This window comes from Carlito syrichta, unplaced genomic scaffold (genome assembly GCF_000164805.1).
Source record: "Carlito syrichta isolate Samal-C Ts95f unplaced genomic scaffold, Tarsius_syrichta-2.0.1 Scaffold315473, whole genome shotgun sequence".
NCBI lineage: Eukaryota > Metazoa > Chordata > Mammalia > Primates > Tarsiidae > Carlito > Carlito syrichta.
This window is the reverse complement of record NW_007259569.1, coordinates 542,469-560,580: the sequence shown is the minus strand read 5'-3', so window position 1 is coordinate 560,580 and position 18,112 is coordinate 542,469. Positions and strand designations below refer to the sequence as shown.

General features: G+C 35.4%; 1 protein-coding gene across 2 annotated transcripts in view; it reads right to left on the bottom strand.

Annotated features, from left to right (window-relative positions):
• RBM41 (RNA binding motif protein 41) overlaps positions 1-18,112 on the bottom strand; it is a 62,856-nt gene that overhangs the window by 36,641 nt on the left and 8,103 nt on the right. The gene's annotated exons all lie outside the window — the stretch shown is intronic.

The window sequence follows — 18,112 nt, the reverse complement described above, 5'->3', positions numbered from 1 at the left end:
CAATCCACTCACCTCAGCCTCCCAAAGGCATGGGATTACAGGCTGAGCCACCGAGCTCGGCTCAACAGAATTTTGACAGGTGATAAAACTGTTCTAAAATTGGATTGTGGATTTGACTGCACAATTCTATAAATTTTCTAAAAATCACTCAATTGAACACTTACAATAGGTAAATTTTATTATATGCAAATTGTACACCTCAATAAAGCTGTTTAAAAATAAACTATTCAGTCTCACAGAATGTGAGAAAGAATAGAAACAAAGAAAATGCACTGAAAGATAGTAAGGATAATTAAATTCATGGAAAGATACCTTGCTCACATTTGAGGATTTGGAGACATATATATGTTAATTTACCTCAATTGATTTAAACACCCAATGAAATCTCAATCAACATTATATAAAGGCATGTGTGCATGTGTACTTTGATAAACTGATTTCAAAATTTACATGGAAAGGAAAAGTGTCAAAAGTAGATAAAATACTTTTGAAGGAGAATGAGGTGAAAAGAATTGTTCTTCTACTGTACTAGATACCAAAATATTATAAAGCTAGACTGTAGAATATAGATTCTAAAATAGCCAAAAAGATCAAAGGAACAAGAAGGAATCCAGAAGATTACCCATCCATATATGAACACTTGATATATGACAGAGGTAGCAGCAATACAAGAACATGCAGGAACAACATTTTCAATATTTGGTGATAGGGTAAAGGGCTAGCTATATGAAAAACAAAACGAAATAAAAATCCTGGAATTCGACTTTATATCATATACATAAATCAATTACAAGTGGATTCAAGACAAATGTGAGAGACAAAAACCATAAACTTTCAGAATAAAAGCAGTATCTTTCTGTACTCAAAACAGGGAAGGATTTATTAATCAAAGCACATAAAGCACCAAGTATAAAGGGAAAATTGATAGATTTGATTACATCAAAATGAATAACTTATGTTCATGCAGGACATGGTTGGAAACTAAAAAAAAAAAAAAAAAAAAGACACCATAAAGGCACTGAAATGATAAACTACAGAATGGGAATAGACATTTTTAACATGTATTACCAATAGATAACATCTATTCTCAGTAATAAAAAACTCATACGAATCTATAAGCAAATGTACCTAAGATTAGAAAAAAAATTGAAGATGGAATATTCTGGATGCATAACCCTAACACTTCACTAAGTTCCTTACCCCCTATAGGAGTCCTGTGGTGAGGTGGTAATCACAGATATCTACATTTTAGGGCTTCGGGGTTGAACTTTTTTTTTTATCTTGCCTTAAAGTGACCTCTGAACCAAGACTACGCATCTGGACAAACATACAAACAGATAGAAAGACATTCAGGCAGTAAACAGGCATTTTTACAACTGCTAAATGGGCAAAAGAACTGATTAGCCATTTCAAAAAGCAGACTGCTCAAATGGTCAATCTATGTGTGAAAAAATATCCAACATCATTAGTTATCCAGAAAATACAATTAAAACCATAATGAAACAAGCAAACAATATAGGCTTGGATTTGGTGAAAAACACCAACATCCTAAAACACACACATACACACACAAAAACAGGGGAACTGTTCTAAAGCAAACTAAATGCAATGTGATCCCTGATTGCTTCCTAGATTAGTAATTGAGAAATCTGATTACAAAATGCATGTTAGAGTAACAATGTTAAATTTAGTTAATATTAGAGTAATGATGTTAAATTTCTTAAGGGTGATCATAATATTTTGATTATAGAGGAGATTGTCCTTAGGAGATGTTCTAATTATGTTCTTAGGAGATACATAATTAAGTATTTAAGAGTAAAGCTTGATATGCCTGAAACTTATTCAAATAGTTTAGCAATAAACAAATTTTATACACACGTACTCATACAGAGAAAGTGATAGAGGTAAAGCAAATGTGGCAAGATGTCAATGGTTGGTAGATGTAGGTAAAGAGTGTGGGAGAGTGTGGGTATATCCTTTCAATTTTCTCCAGATTTGAAATTTTTCCAAAAAAAGGTTGAGTAAAATAACACTTGAGCAAGGGTTAAAAAAAGTAACACAGATGCATGATAATTATTAATAAACCAAAAAAAGAGAGAACACAATGAAATACAAGTAAACACTCATCAGTTTGGAGTCTGACAATACCCAATGTGGATAAGAGTGTGGAGCAACTTGAACATCCCTAGATGGTTGGTGGAATTTTAACTTGGGAAAATCCCTTTAGAAATTAGCTAATATCTATTAAAGGTGAAGACGCATGAACACTTCACCTCTCAGTTTCACTCCAAGATATGTACTATGAGAAACTCCTGCACATGTGTCCCAGGATACATGAACAAGAATTATCACAGTAGCAGGACTGATACTTACAGTTCCTTGAATGGGAGCAACCCAACTGTGCAACTACAGTAGAATGGATAAATTGTGATATGTTCATATAAAGGAATACTATACTCCAATGAAAATGAACTATTGCTGCCCATAGCAATAAGGATGAATTTCTTTTCTTTTCACTCTGTCGCCCAGGCTGGAGTGCAGTGGCACGCTCACGGCCACCACAGCCTCGACCTGCTGGCCTTAGGCAGTCCTTTCCTCTCAGCCTTCCAAGTAGCTGGAACGACAGGTGTGCGCTACCACGCCCGGCGTATTTTTTTGATTTATTGTAGAGACAAGGTCTCAAACCCCTGAGCTCAGGCAATCATCTCACCTTGGTCTCCCAAAATGCTGGAATCACAGGCTTGAGTCACTGTGCCCAGCCTGGATGAATTTCACAAATATATTGTTAAGTAGAAAGGGAAGACTCAATACCATATAAATAGTATGAATTATTGCTTAAACACAAGCAAAACTAAACACTGCCTAGTGCTGCATGTATGGGTTGATAAAAATATAAAGGAAAGCAAGGGAGTTATTATTATAACTCAGGACAGTAGTTCTATCTGGTGAGGAGAGGGTTGTGATTTGTGAGGGGAATACGGGGGTTTTTGGAGCGTTGGCAATGATCTATTTCTTGATCTGACTAAATACATGTTTTAAGCACTGTTTGTCATGATCCATCTCATTATAAAAATATAGTTTGCTAAAAAGTAAGAGGTGAGGAAGTGGAAATAAGTGAATATATGTCTACCCAGAGCCTCAGAATATAATCTTATTTGGAAATAGGGTCTTTGCAGATATAATTATTTAAGATGAAATCACAGATGAGGGTAGATCCTAAGTTCAATGACCGGTGTCCTTATAAGAAGGCCATGAAGATACAGAGATAGTTACTCAGGGAGAATGCTATGTGGTGATGGAAGCAGAGATTGGAGTGATGTATCTACAAGCTAAGGACTGTCAGCAAACATCAGAAGCTAGGGGAGAAGAATGGAACAAATTCTCCCTCAGAGCTCCAAAAGGAACCAATCTTGCCAAAACCTTGATTTTGTTCTTCTAGCTTCAGTAACTGTGAGAGAATAAATTTCTGTAGTTTGAAGCCACTCACTCTATAGTACTTTGTTATGGCAGCCTTAGGAAACCACTATCAATTTTGGTACTGGGAAGTAGAATGCTGCCGTAAAAAATACTTCAAAATGTAGAACTGGCTAATGAGTAGAGACTGGAAGAATTTTGAGATACTTAATAGTAAGAGTCTACACTGCCTTGAGGCGACTATTGATAGAAATATGAATATAAAAGAAAATTCTGGTGGGGGCTCTGAAGAAAGTAAAAAAGCCAGTAGAGAAGGCTTCTATCATCTTAGAGAATATATATGCAGGGGGAACCCACAAAAAACTCAGGATTTATTTATAAAAAATTGTGTATTTATTCTTACATGTTTACACTTCAAAGTACTGATTGATGCAATACACCTATTGAGATGCTTTTTTCACTGCTCAAAACAGTTTTTGAACTTATCCATTTTGATGCTTTTTAGTGCTTCTGCCATTTTTGTTTCATCACTTCCACATGGGCAAAAATGTTTCCCTTTGAGGACTTTTTTTCATCTGGAGGAAACAAAACAAAGTTGTTCAGACAGAGACTGGGTAAGTAGGGAGGGAAGGGCACAGGAGTCATGCTGTTTTTTGGTCCAAACTGTTGAACACTTAGCATGATGTGGGCAGGTGTGCTCATAAATCACCCATCATGAAACGGGCAAACGTGTTGAAAGATCTCCAAAAAAAATTCTAATTTATAAGTAAAAACTTGAAAATTTAGCTGAGAATATTTCTAAGCAAAGTATGAAAGATGCAGGCTGGTTTCACCTTGATGCTTATAATAAAATGAGAGAGGAAAGAGGTAAATTGAGGAACAAATTGTTAAGAAAAAAGGAAACAACACTTGATGATTGAGAAAATTTTAAGCCTATCTATAAAGTATGCTCCAGAAACAGGGCCAATGATATGGCTGGACAAACTTTCACTGAAGTGATTAGGTGTGTGACTCATGGATACAATCAACCATCTCAGCATAAGCTAGGAATACAGATGGGGTTATTTAGAAAGAATCTGTAGAAGATCCTCATGTCTAATGGTAGAGATCTCTTGAGACAAGGTTTTAGAGAATTTTATGCCAGGCAAAACAGTGTCAGTCTGGTGTGAAATAGACAGAGATAGGGCAAAATGAAGAAAAGGACGACTGTCAAAGGAATGTCACAGATGCATAGGCCAAAGAGGAGCTGCCCTGATGGGCTGGCAAGGTGGGCAGAGCATTGAACCCACAGCAGTGGACAGAGCACTGAGCCCACAGCACTACTCTCAGGCCTTGAAAACTAATGAAATTTGCCCTACTACTTTATAACAGTAATCCTTCCTTCCTTTTTGTCCTTTCAGAATGGAAATGTCTGTTCTTTGTCTACCATACCATTTTATATTAGGAGGCAGATAACTTGTTTTCTAGTTTCACCATCTTTGGATGGAGAGAAATTTTACCCCAAGATGGACTATATCCAGAACCTCACATGTACCTGATTTGGATAATTTGGATAATGAGATGCAGGACTTTCTGAGCTGATATTTCTGAGACTTATGCTTGACGATGGAATGGGTTAAGATTTTTGGGGTGTTGTGATGGAAGGAGTATATTTTGCATGTGAATGGATGTGCAGACCGTACTGGGTTGTATACCTCCAAAATTCAAGTCCACCTGGAGCCTTGGACTGTTAGAATAGGGTCTTTCCAGATATAGCTAAATTAGGATGAGATAATAATGGATTAGGGTGGGCATGGAATCCAATGACTGGTATCCCTATAAGAAGGCCAAGTGACGAAACAGAGACACAAGAACACAGGCAGAATGTCATGTGATGACAGAGGCAGAGACTAGGATTATGCGTCTACAAGCCAAAGAAGATCAAGGATTGCTGGCAACTACCAGAAGCAAGAAAAGGCAAGGAAGAATATTCTCCTAGAGCCTAAAGAGGAGCTATGGATCTGCTGACACACTGATTTTAGACTTCTAGGCTCTAGAACTGTAGAGAGGATACATTTCTGTTGTTCTAAGCCACCAGATTTGTGATAATTTGTTACAGTAGCCCTAGCAAACTAATACAGTGTTTATAAAAAATTCTCCCAAGAATTGCACTATAGAAAGAAGGACAAACTATTAATATGCACAATATGAGTGAATCCCAAAAACATTATGTTGAATTAAAGAAATCTTATGCAAACAACATTTGCTTTATGGTTCCAGTTGCATGAAGTTCTGGAAGAGGTAAAACTAATCTATGGTGGAAAAAAATTGAAACACTAGTTGCCTCTGGGAGGATAGGGTGGGAATTACTGGAAAGAAGTATGATTGAACTTTCTGGGTGATGGCAATCCTCTTTGTTGATAGGGGTTAGGTTACACATATGCAGCATGTACTAGAGATGATCCAATGATTGTATGCATCTATCCCCAACTTCATGTTCAGTGATGACAAACTGGTAGCTTGACATTGGCCATGGTAAGAGTATGTACACCATGAAAACTGGCAGTGATACAAATCAGGGCCTTTTTTTCCTGCAGACTTGGTTGTTAAACATTTATCAGTATACCATTACACAGATTTATACATTGGTAAGCAAATGAAAATTTGGCATTTGTGGATTTAATTGCATGGAAATTTACAGTAAAAGAAAAAAATACAAATAAATATTTAACTCTAGTTAACGATATGCATGCTGAAGTATTTGGGTGGCATGTATTACATCACCAATTTTCCCAAATATATTAATAAAATAGATTATACCTGGTAATATAATGGTTGTGATGAAATTTTTTCAATTTTTCTTAATGCTGAAAAATTTTCATTAAAAACAAAGAATGGAAAAAACCTTTTCCCATCTGGATATCAAAAATATTAACAAATGTATTTAACTGTATCTTTTTTAGGGCTTAAATTTTTACATTTCAATTTTTAAACTAACTGCTACTTATCATGGTATATAGTTAAAGAAGATCCAAATGTATTATTTGCTCCAGTAGCTAAACAACTGAAGTACATTTTTATCATATTCTTTAGATAGTTTATGGTAGGAGTATGTACATCATGGAAAATAGCAAATGATATAAATCATGTTAAAAGCCCTGCAAGGAAAGAAGGAATACAGAGATAACTGACTGAGGTCCTTTGTAAGATAAGAGGGAAAAGATCAAGCAAAAAAGTATAAGAATTAGCCTTAAGCAGGAATAACTTCCCTAGCACTGAGTCAAGAGAGAAGAAAGTGAGAGTTAGGATGCAGAAGTTAGAAGAGAGTAAAGCAGGAAATGGATCACAGTTCTTACTGTGTTTCCTTTGAAATAGGACTGAAGACTATCTGTCAAAATGATGAAATAGTAAAATAGGAAAGGGTAATGAAGATCTAATATAGTATTTACAAAAAATGAAATAGAGAGCTGACTAGGGACTAGGAAATAGATTGTTGAAGAAGGAAGAGGGCTCTAGATAATATCAGAGACGAGGAACTTGTAGAGGCACTAATTAGCAAAATTATATGATTGAGAAGTTGTCCACATATGCCATGGTAAAGAAATAGAGAAGACAATTAGATTGATTCGATGCTGAAGTTTTGCTGGGTAGGTGTGATACATAGACAAGGAAGCAAGACGAATGATTCATTGCGAAGAATGTGGTTAGGCCAGGCATGGTGGCTCATACCTGTAATCTCAGTGCTTTGGGAGGCTAGGAGTTCAAGATCAGACTAGGTAACATAGTGAGATTCCTATCTGTACAGAAACAAAGGGAGGGAGGGAGAAAATAATGCTGTTTTCTCACAGATTTAAGCATAGGAAATAGAATATGTATAAGTTCAAGAAAACTTATCTTAAGATATAGTAAAATCACACTTAATACGCCAACAAATCTTTACAAATCATATATACAAGAGCCATGGTCAAGAGCACAAATTTTTTTCTGATTTTTGGATTTAAATTCCAGCATAGCCACTTATTAACCGATCTTGGGAAAGTTACTTATCTCCTCTGAAGTTCAATTTCATAATTTTTAAGGTGGGTATAATATTGTACTATCTCATAGAGTTGTTGTGAGGTTTAAATTTGTTAATGTGTACAAATACGTTGCACAAGAACAGGCACAAATAAGCCCTCGAAACCATTAGCTATTAGGGCTTCTGTTTCTGGGTAAGATGAAGTCACCACACTTCACCCTGTCTCTATCACTGAATAAAGTGATAAAACCTGGAAAGAATGTAAAAAAGGTTGTAAATAATAAATGGTAGTAGGTAAAGTAAATAGGTAAGTAAAATAAATAAGAGCCCCAGAATTCGAAGTAATAAAGAACTCATGTTAAGACATGGCATAATTGAAAATAAAGAGAAAGAAAAAAAAATTAAGAAACCCATTACATTTATGGTCAATTAACTTTCCACATAGGTATCAAGACAATTCAATGGGAAAGGAGAGTCTTTTGAACTAAAGGTGCCAGGACAATTAGATAACCATATGATAAGAAATGAATGTAACTCTAACCTTATACTACATGCAAATATTAACTCAAAATGGTTCATAGATGTAAATGTAAGAGCTAAAACTCTAAATCTTCTAGAATATATATGAAAAAAATCTTTGTGACTTTCGGTTAGGAAGAAATCTTTATCACACCAAAATCAGAAATCATTAAAAAAATTAATAAGTTAGACTTTGTCAAAATTAAATTTTTGAGCTTCAAAAGACACCATTAAGAGAGGCGATGTCGCCGGGCTCGGTGGCTCAGCCTGTAATCCCGCGCCTTTGGGAGGCTGAGGTGAGTGGATTGCCCGAGCCCTGGGTTCGAGACCCGCCTGGGCAGCAAGACCTCATCTCTACAATAAAACAAAAAATCAGCCGGGCATGGTAGCGCATGCCTGTAATTCCGGCTACTTGGAAGGCTGAGGCGGAAGGATCGCCGGAGCCCAGCAGGTCGAGGCTGCGGTGGCCGGGAGCGGCCACTGCACTCCAGTCTGGGTGACAGAGTGAGACTCCAACTCAAAAAAAAAAAAGAGAGGCGATGTCAGTGAAAATACTGGAATAAGAACCTCCAAAAATTCTTGCCCGCCAAAAAGCAATGAGAAAACTGGCAAACGAACTGTCAGAATACACTTTTTCAGAACTCTGGAAATTAATCAAAGGCTTATAACAAAGAATTTATTCAGGAAAATACTGGGGAGTATTTATTCAAGAAAAACATTGATTTGCAGTAAAAATAATGGGTGGTGTTTAAATTTGCCCTATTGCCATCCTTTTCCATCCAGGTTGTGATAACCTTGAAAATCAATGACCTGAAATCAAAGAGAAAGCCAGCAGCATAGCAGCCACTGGAGGAAAAAGAACGGGGTTGCTGTCCCTTCAAAGCACCTTTCCCAGAGAACTGTTATTACTTGACCTACCTGGCTGTCTCCTGAAAAAATTCCACAAGCAATGCTCTATTTGACCTGACTCAAAGTTCACCAACTGCTAATAGATGCTTCCCCAGGAATTTTTGTCAAAAACAATCAGAGGCATTTGCTGAATTTCATGGCCAAACAATGGGTTAACCAAAAAAAGTTTAGAAAGAAAATCTGGGGAATGTCTATAGGGAGCTCTAAAAAACTCCAGCATATTTCTTGTAATCTAGAAGGCTACACACATGTGTGGGGCTTGTGAGCATGCTCAGGGAAAATCTGAAAAGGCCCTAAGGTCTCATCTCTGACCAAATTTGAGGCTTTGTGCAAACAGGAAGTGAAGGCTATGGAACTGTAAACTGCATGACTAAGTGCTTAAGACGTGATCAGCATGCACACAGAATCCTAAAGACTGTACAAAGTACTAGTTCTACACATAATGAAAACATTATGATAAGTTACAGAATACTATATATTATATGATTCTATTTGTATGAAATAGTCAAAATGGGAAATCCATAAGGACAGATAGGTTAGAAATGGGAACTGAGGACAATCTTTGAGGTGATGGAAATGTTCTAAAATTAGATTGTGGTGATGGTTGATGACCTTTGTAAATTTACTAAAAATCACTAAATTGTACACTTAAAATGAGTAAGTTTTAGGTTATGTAAATAACTCAATAAAGCAGTGAAAAAAATGACCCAACTCTATGCTATAAGATCTGTAATCCTAGTACTTTGGGAAGCCTGGGTGGGAGGATCACTTGAGGCCAGGAGTTCAAGACCAGCCTGGGCAACACAGTGAGACTCAGTCTCTCCAAAAAACAAAAACAAAAAACAAAAAGCCGGGCATGGTGGTGCATGCCTGTAATCCTAGCTACTCAGGAAGCTGAGGTAAGAGAATTGCTTGAGCCCAGGAGTTTGAGGCTGCAGTGAGCTATGATTGTGTTACCGCACTCTAGTCTGGGTGACAGAGCAAGATCTCTTAAAAAATACAGATAAATACATAACACTCACCTTTTTTAAAAATAAGAAATTCATTTCCAAAATGATGAAAAACGAATAATTCTGGAATACTGGAGTAAGGACCTCTGGAAATCTGTTCTTTCATAAAGCAAAAAGAATACCAGTGAAAATTGTCAAAAAATCATATTTTTGATAAGTCTGGAAATTAGCTAAGTGCTTGTAACAAAACAAGGAGCAATTACTCAAGAAAAGCAACCAAATCTCAGTAAGAACAGTAAGGCTTCTTGCATTTCAACTTTTCATGATCCCATCTTTTCCTTCCCTCCAGCTTTTCAGTAACCTTGAAAACCAACAACCGGGCCAGGCATGGTGGCTCAGCCTGTAATCCCCAGCACTTTGGGAGGCAGAGGTGAGAGGATTGCCTGAGTCAGCTGGTTCAAGACCAGGCTGGGCAACTTGGTGAGACCTCGTCTCTACAATAAATCACAAAAAACTAGCTGGGTGTGGTAGCATGCATCTGTAGTTCCAGCTACTTGGAAAGCTGAGGTGGAAGGATTGCCTAAGCCCAGCAGGTTGAGGCTGTGGTGGCCATGAGTGTGCTACTGCACTCCAGCCTGGGCGACAAGAGATTCCAACTCAAAACAAAACAAACAAAAAAACCAACAACCTTGCAATTGCAGTAGCTGTAAAAAACTAACAACCTAACTGACACTGAAGGGGCAGAACAATTCTGCCCCAAAAGCCCCATTCTCATCGAATTTTCACTATTTGACCTACCTGGCATCCCTTTGAAAAGCTACATTCTGAATGCTTGTCTTTGACCTAGCTCATATCTCTCACTCTGTGGTAATACTCTATTTGTAGGGCATTTCTCAAAACCAGTCAGTGGGGATTGTTTGACATTGCAGCTGCTTGAGATGGCATTAATGGTTGGGACTAACAAGAGGCTAACAAAAAATCTTAAAAGGAAAAATAGGTAATAAGATGTCCATTGGGGCTTCAAGAATTCAGACTTATTTTTGAGAATATAGAAAGCAATGAACATGTGCAGGGCTATGTGTACAACCAGGAAAGTTAGAGCCTGAGAAGACCCTAATGTCTGGTTAACCTTGAGGTTCTGGGCAAGCAACAAGTGAAGCCTAAGGTAGAGCTGTAAACTGCCTGCCTGAACATTTAAAGAGTACCCCAATATACAAACACATAATCCCTCAGCAAAGGCTGATAGACTTAGTGGATCAAGACATTTAAAGAAAATTCTCTCCAATCATTAGAGGACCACAATAACTGAGCATACAGAATTTACAGAATTAGTTCAAGAAAGTCACCAAGCAAGCAGCAACAACAACAAAATCCTGGCAGTGGGGAGTAAACTGAGTTCCAGAATGGTCACATTATATTACCTAAAATATCTAATTTTCAATAAAAATAAAAGATATTGCAAAGAAATAGGAAAGAATGGCCCATACACAGGGGGAAAAAGTCAATAGAAACAGTCCTAAGGGAGTATGGTGGGCTTTAGACAAAACTTTAAATCAGGTACTATAAGTTTTTCAAACAACTAAAGGAAATCATATATAAATAACTGAAACAAACTTTCAGAATGTCTTACAAAATAAGGAATACGAATAAGCAGAAATTATAATAAAGAACCTAATAGAAATTCTGGAGTTGAAAAGTATAATAACAAATAAAAAAATTAACTAGAGGGACTCATCAGAAAATTTGAGCTAGCAGAAGCATCAGCAAACTTGAAGATAGGTCAACTATCTAGTGAGGAGATGACCCAGTCTGGGCATCAGAAAGAAAAAAGAATGAAAAAAAATAAATAAATAACAGAGCCTCAGAGACATGTATAAGATCATTAAGCCTGTGGGATATCAATATACACATAATAAGAGTCTCAAAAGAAGAGAAAAGGGCAGAAAGAATATTTGAAGAATGGTTGATAACTTTACAAAATTAATGAAAAATAATCTATACATCAAAGAAGCTTAATAAACTCCAAGAAGAATAAACTCAAAGAAACACACCTGGACATATAATCAAATTGCCAAAGGTGATAGAAAAAAAGTGAATCTTGATAACAGCAAGATAGAAGAGACTCATCATGGACATAAGGTCCTCAGTAAGAAACCATGGAGGCCAGAAGGCAATAAGATGGCATATTCAATGTGCTGAAAGAAAACAATTGCCAAAAAAAAAGAAAAAATCTACATCTACTGCAACTGTACTTCAAAAATGAAGGTTGAAATTAAGACATCTCCAGATAAACATAAACTGAGAGAATTTATCATTAGAAGATGTGCCCTACAAGAAAAACTAGAGTCTTTTAGGCTGAAATAAATGGTAATACACAGTAACTCAAATCCACACAAGGAAAAAAAGAGTGCTAAAAAAGTTGATGACAATGGTAAATATAAAAAGCAATATACATTTATTTATTTTTCTTTGTAACTCTTTTCCTTCTCCTACGTGACTTAAAAGAAAAAGTGTAACTGCATAAAACAATAATTATGAAACTATGTTGGGTCTAAAAACCCATAAACATGCATTTGGCATGACAATAACAGTACAAAGGTGGGAGAGACAGAGCTAAACAAGGATTTTTAGTATAATTGAAATTAAGTTGGTCTGAATGCAAACTAATTTATTTAAGCTGTTAATTGTAATCCCCAGGGCAACCACCAAGACAATAATACACACACACACACACACACACACACACACACACACACACACACACGGAATAATAAAAACACACATACATAATAAAAGCAGCAATAGTTAATTAAAATGACATACTGGAAAAGTCTAGTCAAAACAAAAGAAATGAACGGAGGAATAGAGGAACAAAAAAGATATAAAACATACAGAACACATAAAGCAAAGTGGTCTATGTACCTATTCTTGTACCAATATCAAGCTGATTTGGTTACTGGAGCCTTGCAGTAAAGCTTAAGATCTGGAAGTGTGATACTTCTTGCTTTGTTCCTTTTGCTGAGGATTGTTTTGGCTATTCATGCTCTTTTTTGTTTATATATGAATTTCTGTATTGCTTCAACGGAACAGAACAGAGATTCCAGAAGCAAAAACTTGGTCTCTCAACTGACTCATCTTTAACAAAGTCACCAATAACAACCACTGGGGAAAAGAGACCTTATTTAGCAAATGGTGCTGGGGAAACTGGCTGACCATATGCTGAAAAGTGAAACTGGGCCCTTATCGGTCAACAAGAATTATACAAAAATCAATTCTAAATGGATCAAAGACCTAAACATAAAACTTCAAACTATAAGAATCCTAGAATAAAATGTAGGAAACACTGTTAGGCACATTGGAGTAGGCAACAAATCCTTGACCAAGTCCCCAAAAGTGAATGCCATAAAAACTAAGCCAGACAAATGGGACCTCATCAAACTGAAAAGCTTTTGTACAACAAAATAAACTATCAAGAGAGTGGGGAAACATCTCACATAATGGGAAAAATATCTGCAAATTATGCATCTGTGAATGGCCTAACAACCAGGATCTACAAGTAACTCAAAAAAGTGAAAGGAAAAAAAAAAAAACAAGCAATTCCATTAAAAAGTGGGCAAAGGACATGAATAGACACTTTTCAAAAGAAGACATACAAGTAGCTAACAGACACATAAAAAAATGCTCCGCCTCACAAATCATCAGAGAAATGCAAATCAAAACTACAATGAGATACTACCTAACTCGAGTAATGATTTATTGATTTATCATCAATAAATCAAAAACCAACAGATCCTTGTGCAGATGTGGAGAAAAGGGAATGCTTTTACACTGTTGGTGGGAGTGCAAGCTAGTTCAACCTCTACGGAAAGCAGTTTGGCAATTTCTAAAAGAACTAAAAGACCTTCCATGTGATCCAGCAATCTCTCTTCCAGGAATATAAATCACTCTACCAAAAAGACACCTGCACACGATGTTTACTGCAGCACTATTCACAATAGCACAGAACTAATCCTACTGACCATCGAAAGTGGACTGGATAAAGAAAATATGGTACATACACACAATAGAGTATTACATAGCCATAAAGAAGAGCAAAATTATGGACTTCACAGCAAGTTGGATAGAATTGGAGATCATCATACCAGTGATCTATCACAGAAACAAAGAACTAAATACTGCATGTTCTCACTCATTAAGTCGGACCTGAACATTAATCACATTAGTACAAAGGAGAGATCAGTAGTTGCTTGGCACTGGTGGGGGGGGGGGCACATAACAACACAAAGCATACCTGGTCCTATACCAGAGGGAGTAAGGGCCAGTTGGAGGCCCAAACTTTACTGGCATACAGCCTACCTGTGTAGTTAATCTTTACTTAGACCCCGCATTTCTATAATAAAATAAAAGTTAATATAAAAAAGCAAAATGGCAGATGTAAATTCTTATCAACAGTCTCAAATTAAATACAGTAAAGTAAATAAACACTCCATTCAAAATGCAGAGATTGAAAAAATTGATTTAAAAAAGAAAACATGATCAAAACCATCTGCTATCATAAGAGACATATTTTAGATTCAAAAACACAAATAGGTTGAGAGTAAAAATATGGCAAAATATATCCCATGCAAATAAAAACCAAATTAGAGTCAGGTTTCAAAAATTTGAGTCTTCTTTCTTTTTTACTTGATCAGTTTAGTTAAAGGATTATAAATTAGTGGATCTTTTCAAAGAACCAACTCCTCTCCATTTTCCCTCTGTTTCATTTATTTTTGCTCTAATCCTTATTATTTCTTATAGATTTGGGTTTAGTTTGTTCTTTTTGTAGTTTCTTAAGGTGGAAGTTTCAGTTATAATTTGAGATCTTTCTTCTGCATTAATATGGGCATTTACAGCTATAAATATCCCCCTAAACACTGCTTTTACTGTAATTCATTAGTTTTGGTATGTTGTGTTTTGTCTTAATTCATCTGAAAATATTTTAGAATGTTCCTTGTGATTTTTTTTGATCCATTGATTATACACTAGAGTGTTGTTTAATTTCCACGTACTTATAAATTTCCTAAACTTCTTTCTGTTGTGGATTTCTGATTTCATTTTACTGTGAATAGAACTGATAAGAGTGGACATCCTTGTCTTATTTCTGATCTTAAGGGAAACATTTCAATCCTTCACCATTAATTATGATGTTAAGTATTAACACACAAATATGGCCAATTGATTTCTGAAAAAAAAAATGCAAAGGCAAGCAAATGGAGAAAGGATGCTCTTTTTAACAGGTCATTCTAAAATAACTGGATATCTATAGGCAAAATAGTGAACTTTAACCTGAACTTCACACCTTATATAAATACCAAGTCAAAATGGATAATAGATCTAAATGCAAAATGTACAGCCACAAACTGTTAAAAGAAAACACATAAAAGTATCTTTTTCATGAACAGGTGCTAGGCTGAGTTCTTGGACACACACACACACATATATAGCATTATCCATGAAAGGAACAATTGGTAAACTAAATTTTATAAGAGTATAAAATATTTGCTTTGAGGTAAAAGACTTATACACTGAAAACTACAAAATGTTGCTGAACAAAACTAAAGAAGACACAAAAATCCCATGTTCCTGGATGGAAAGACAATACTTTTAAGATGTCAATACTAACCAGTGGGATCTATAGATTCAATACAATTCCTGATGTCTTCTGCAGAAATAGAAAAATCTATTCTAAAATTCATATGGAATCTCAAGAGATTACCAAATAGTTATAACAATGTTGAAAAAGAAGAACAAAGTTGGAAGTCTCACACTTACTGCTTTTGACACTTACTATAAGGCCACAGTAATTAAAACAGTATGGTATTGGTGTAAGGACAGACATATATGGTCAAATGATTTCTGAATAGGGTGCCAAGATCATTAAATGCACAAAGAATGGCATTTTTAAAAAGTAGTAATAGGAAAACTGGACATCAATATGCAAAAAAATAAAGTTGGATCCTTACCTTATGCCATACACAAAAATTAACTCAAAAATAGATCAAAGACTTAAAAATAAGACCTAAAATCATAAAACTCTCAGAAGATAACATAGGGAAAAACCTCCATGACAGTGGATTTGGCAATGATTTCTTGGATATGACACCAAAAGCAAAGATAACAAAAGAAAAAGTAGACAACCTGAACTTTATCAAAATTAAAAACTTTGTGCATCAAAAGACACTATCCATAGAATGAAAAGGCAACTCACAGATGGGAGAAAATATTTGCAAATCATATATCTGATAAGGAATTATATACAACATATATATATAGAACTGTAACTCAACAATAATAAATAAGCAAGTTATATAAAAAAAACAAAAACAAAAAACAGGCAAGTGACTTAAACAGATATTTCTCCAAGGAAGATATACAAATGGCCAAAAGGCATATGAAAACATGCTCAACAGCACTAATTATTAGAAAAATGATGATATCACTTCACATCCATTAAAATGGCTATCATTAAAGTAAATAAAGAAAGAAAACAAATTTTGCCGACAGTGTGAAGAAATTAGAACCCTTGTACATTGCTGGTGGGAATATAAGATGTTACAGTCTCCATGGAAAATAATAAGGCAGTTCATCCAAAAATTAAATGTAGAATTACTATATGGTCCAGCAATTCTACTTCTGGGTATATATCCAACAGAATTGAAAGCAGGTATTCAAACAGATGTTTGTACACTCATGTTCATAGCAGCATCATTCACAATAGCTAAAACATGAAAGCAAGCAACCTAGTTGTCCATCGATGAATAAATAAAATACGATATATATACACAATGGAATATTATTCATTCTTAAACAGGAAGAAGATTCTGATATATACTACAACTTGGATGAACCTCAAAGACATTGTGCCAAGTGAAATGAGCCAGTTGCAAAAGGACAAATACTGTATGATTCCATTTATATGAGGTACTAGAGTAGTCAATTCATAGAGACAGAAAGTAGAATAGTGGTTGCCAAAGGCTGGTGGTGGAGGAATGGGCAGTTGGTGTTTAATGAGTACAGAGTTTCAGTTTGGGAAGATAAAAAAAATCTGGAGATGGATGGTGGTGACAGTTGCAGAACAATGTGAATGTACTTAATGCCACAGAACCATACACTTAAAATTGTTAAAATGGTAAATGTTATGCTATGTCTATTCTACCATTATTTTAAAAAGTTGAAATGCACTGTTAAGAGAGTGAAAAGACAAGCTACACTGGAAAAAATATTTGTGAATCATATGTCCAACAGAAGATTGTGATAGAATATATAAAGAACTCTCAAAAATCATCAGGAAGAAAATTAGCAACCCAATTATAAAACAGCAAAAGATCTGAACAGACACTTTAGCAAATAGGATATAAAAATGGCAAATAAGCACATGAAAAGATGTTCAACATCATTAGCCATTAAGGAAATGCAAATTAAAACTACAATGAGATACCACTTCACATCTACTAAAATAAGCAAAATAAATACTGACAATACCAAGTGTTGACAAAGATGTTGAGCAACTGGAACTCTCATACATTGCTGGTGAAAATGCAAAATGGTACAGCCACTCTGGAAAATGGTTTGGCAGTTTCATATAAAGTTAAATGTACACTTACCATATGACTCAGTTATCTCACTTCTAGATATTTACCTTAGAGAAATAAAAACTTATGTTCACACAAAAACCTGTACAAAAATGTTCATATCAATATTATTCATAGCCACCAAAACCTGGAAACAACCCAAATGCCCTTTAATGGGTGAATGGATAAACAAACTTTGGAACATCTATACAATGAATGCTACTCAACAAAATAAATGAACTATTGATGCACACAATACTTGAATGAGTCTCAAAGGCATTATGCTGAGTGAAAGAAGCCAGTCTCACAAAGTTACATAATGTATGATTCCACTTATATGACATTCTCTAAAAGATAAAACTACAGTGATGGACAACAGATTAGTGATTGCCAGGGGTTATGGTGGGAGGTTGGGAGTGATTGTTTTTAGGATGATGGAGCTGTTCTCTATCTTGATTGTGGTGGTAGTTACATGAATCTACATGATTTATAATTCACAAAATTGCACACCAAAAAAAAAGCCCCATGCAATTTTATTGTAAGTTCATTTCAAGAATAAAAGAAATACTAGCTATTATATAATCATCATCATCATCAATAATTATACTTTACTGGTTAATAAATATATTTAAAATTATTTGTGAAATGGGATCTAAAAATTATTAAGTTCATTTTATGTCTGGTACAATAACTTAAAGGTATAGGAAAAAACA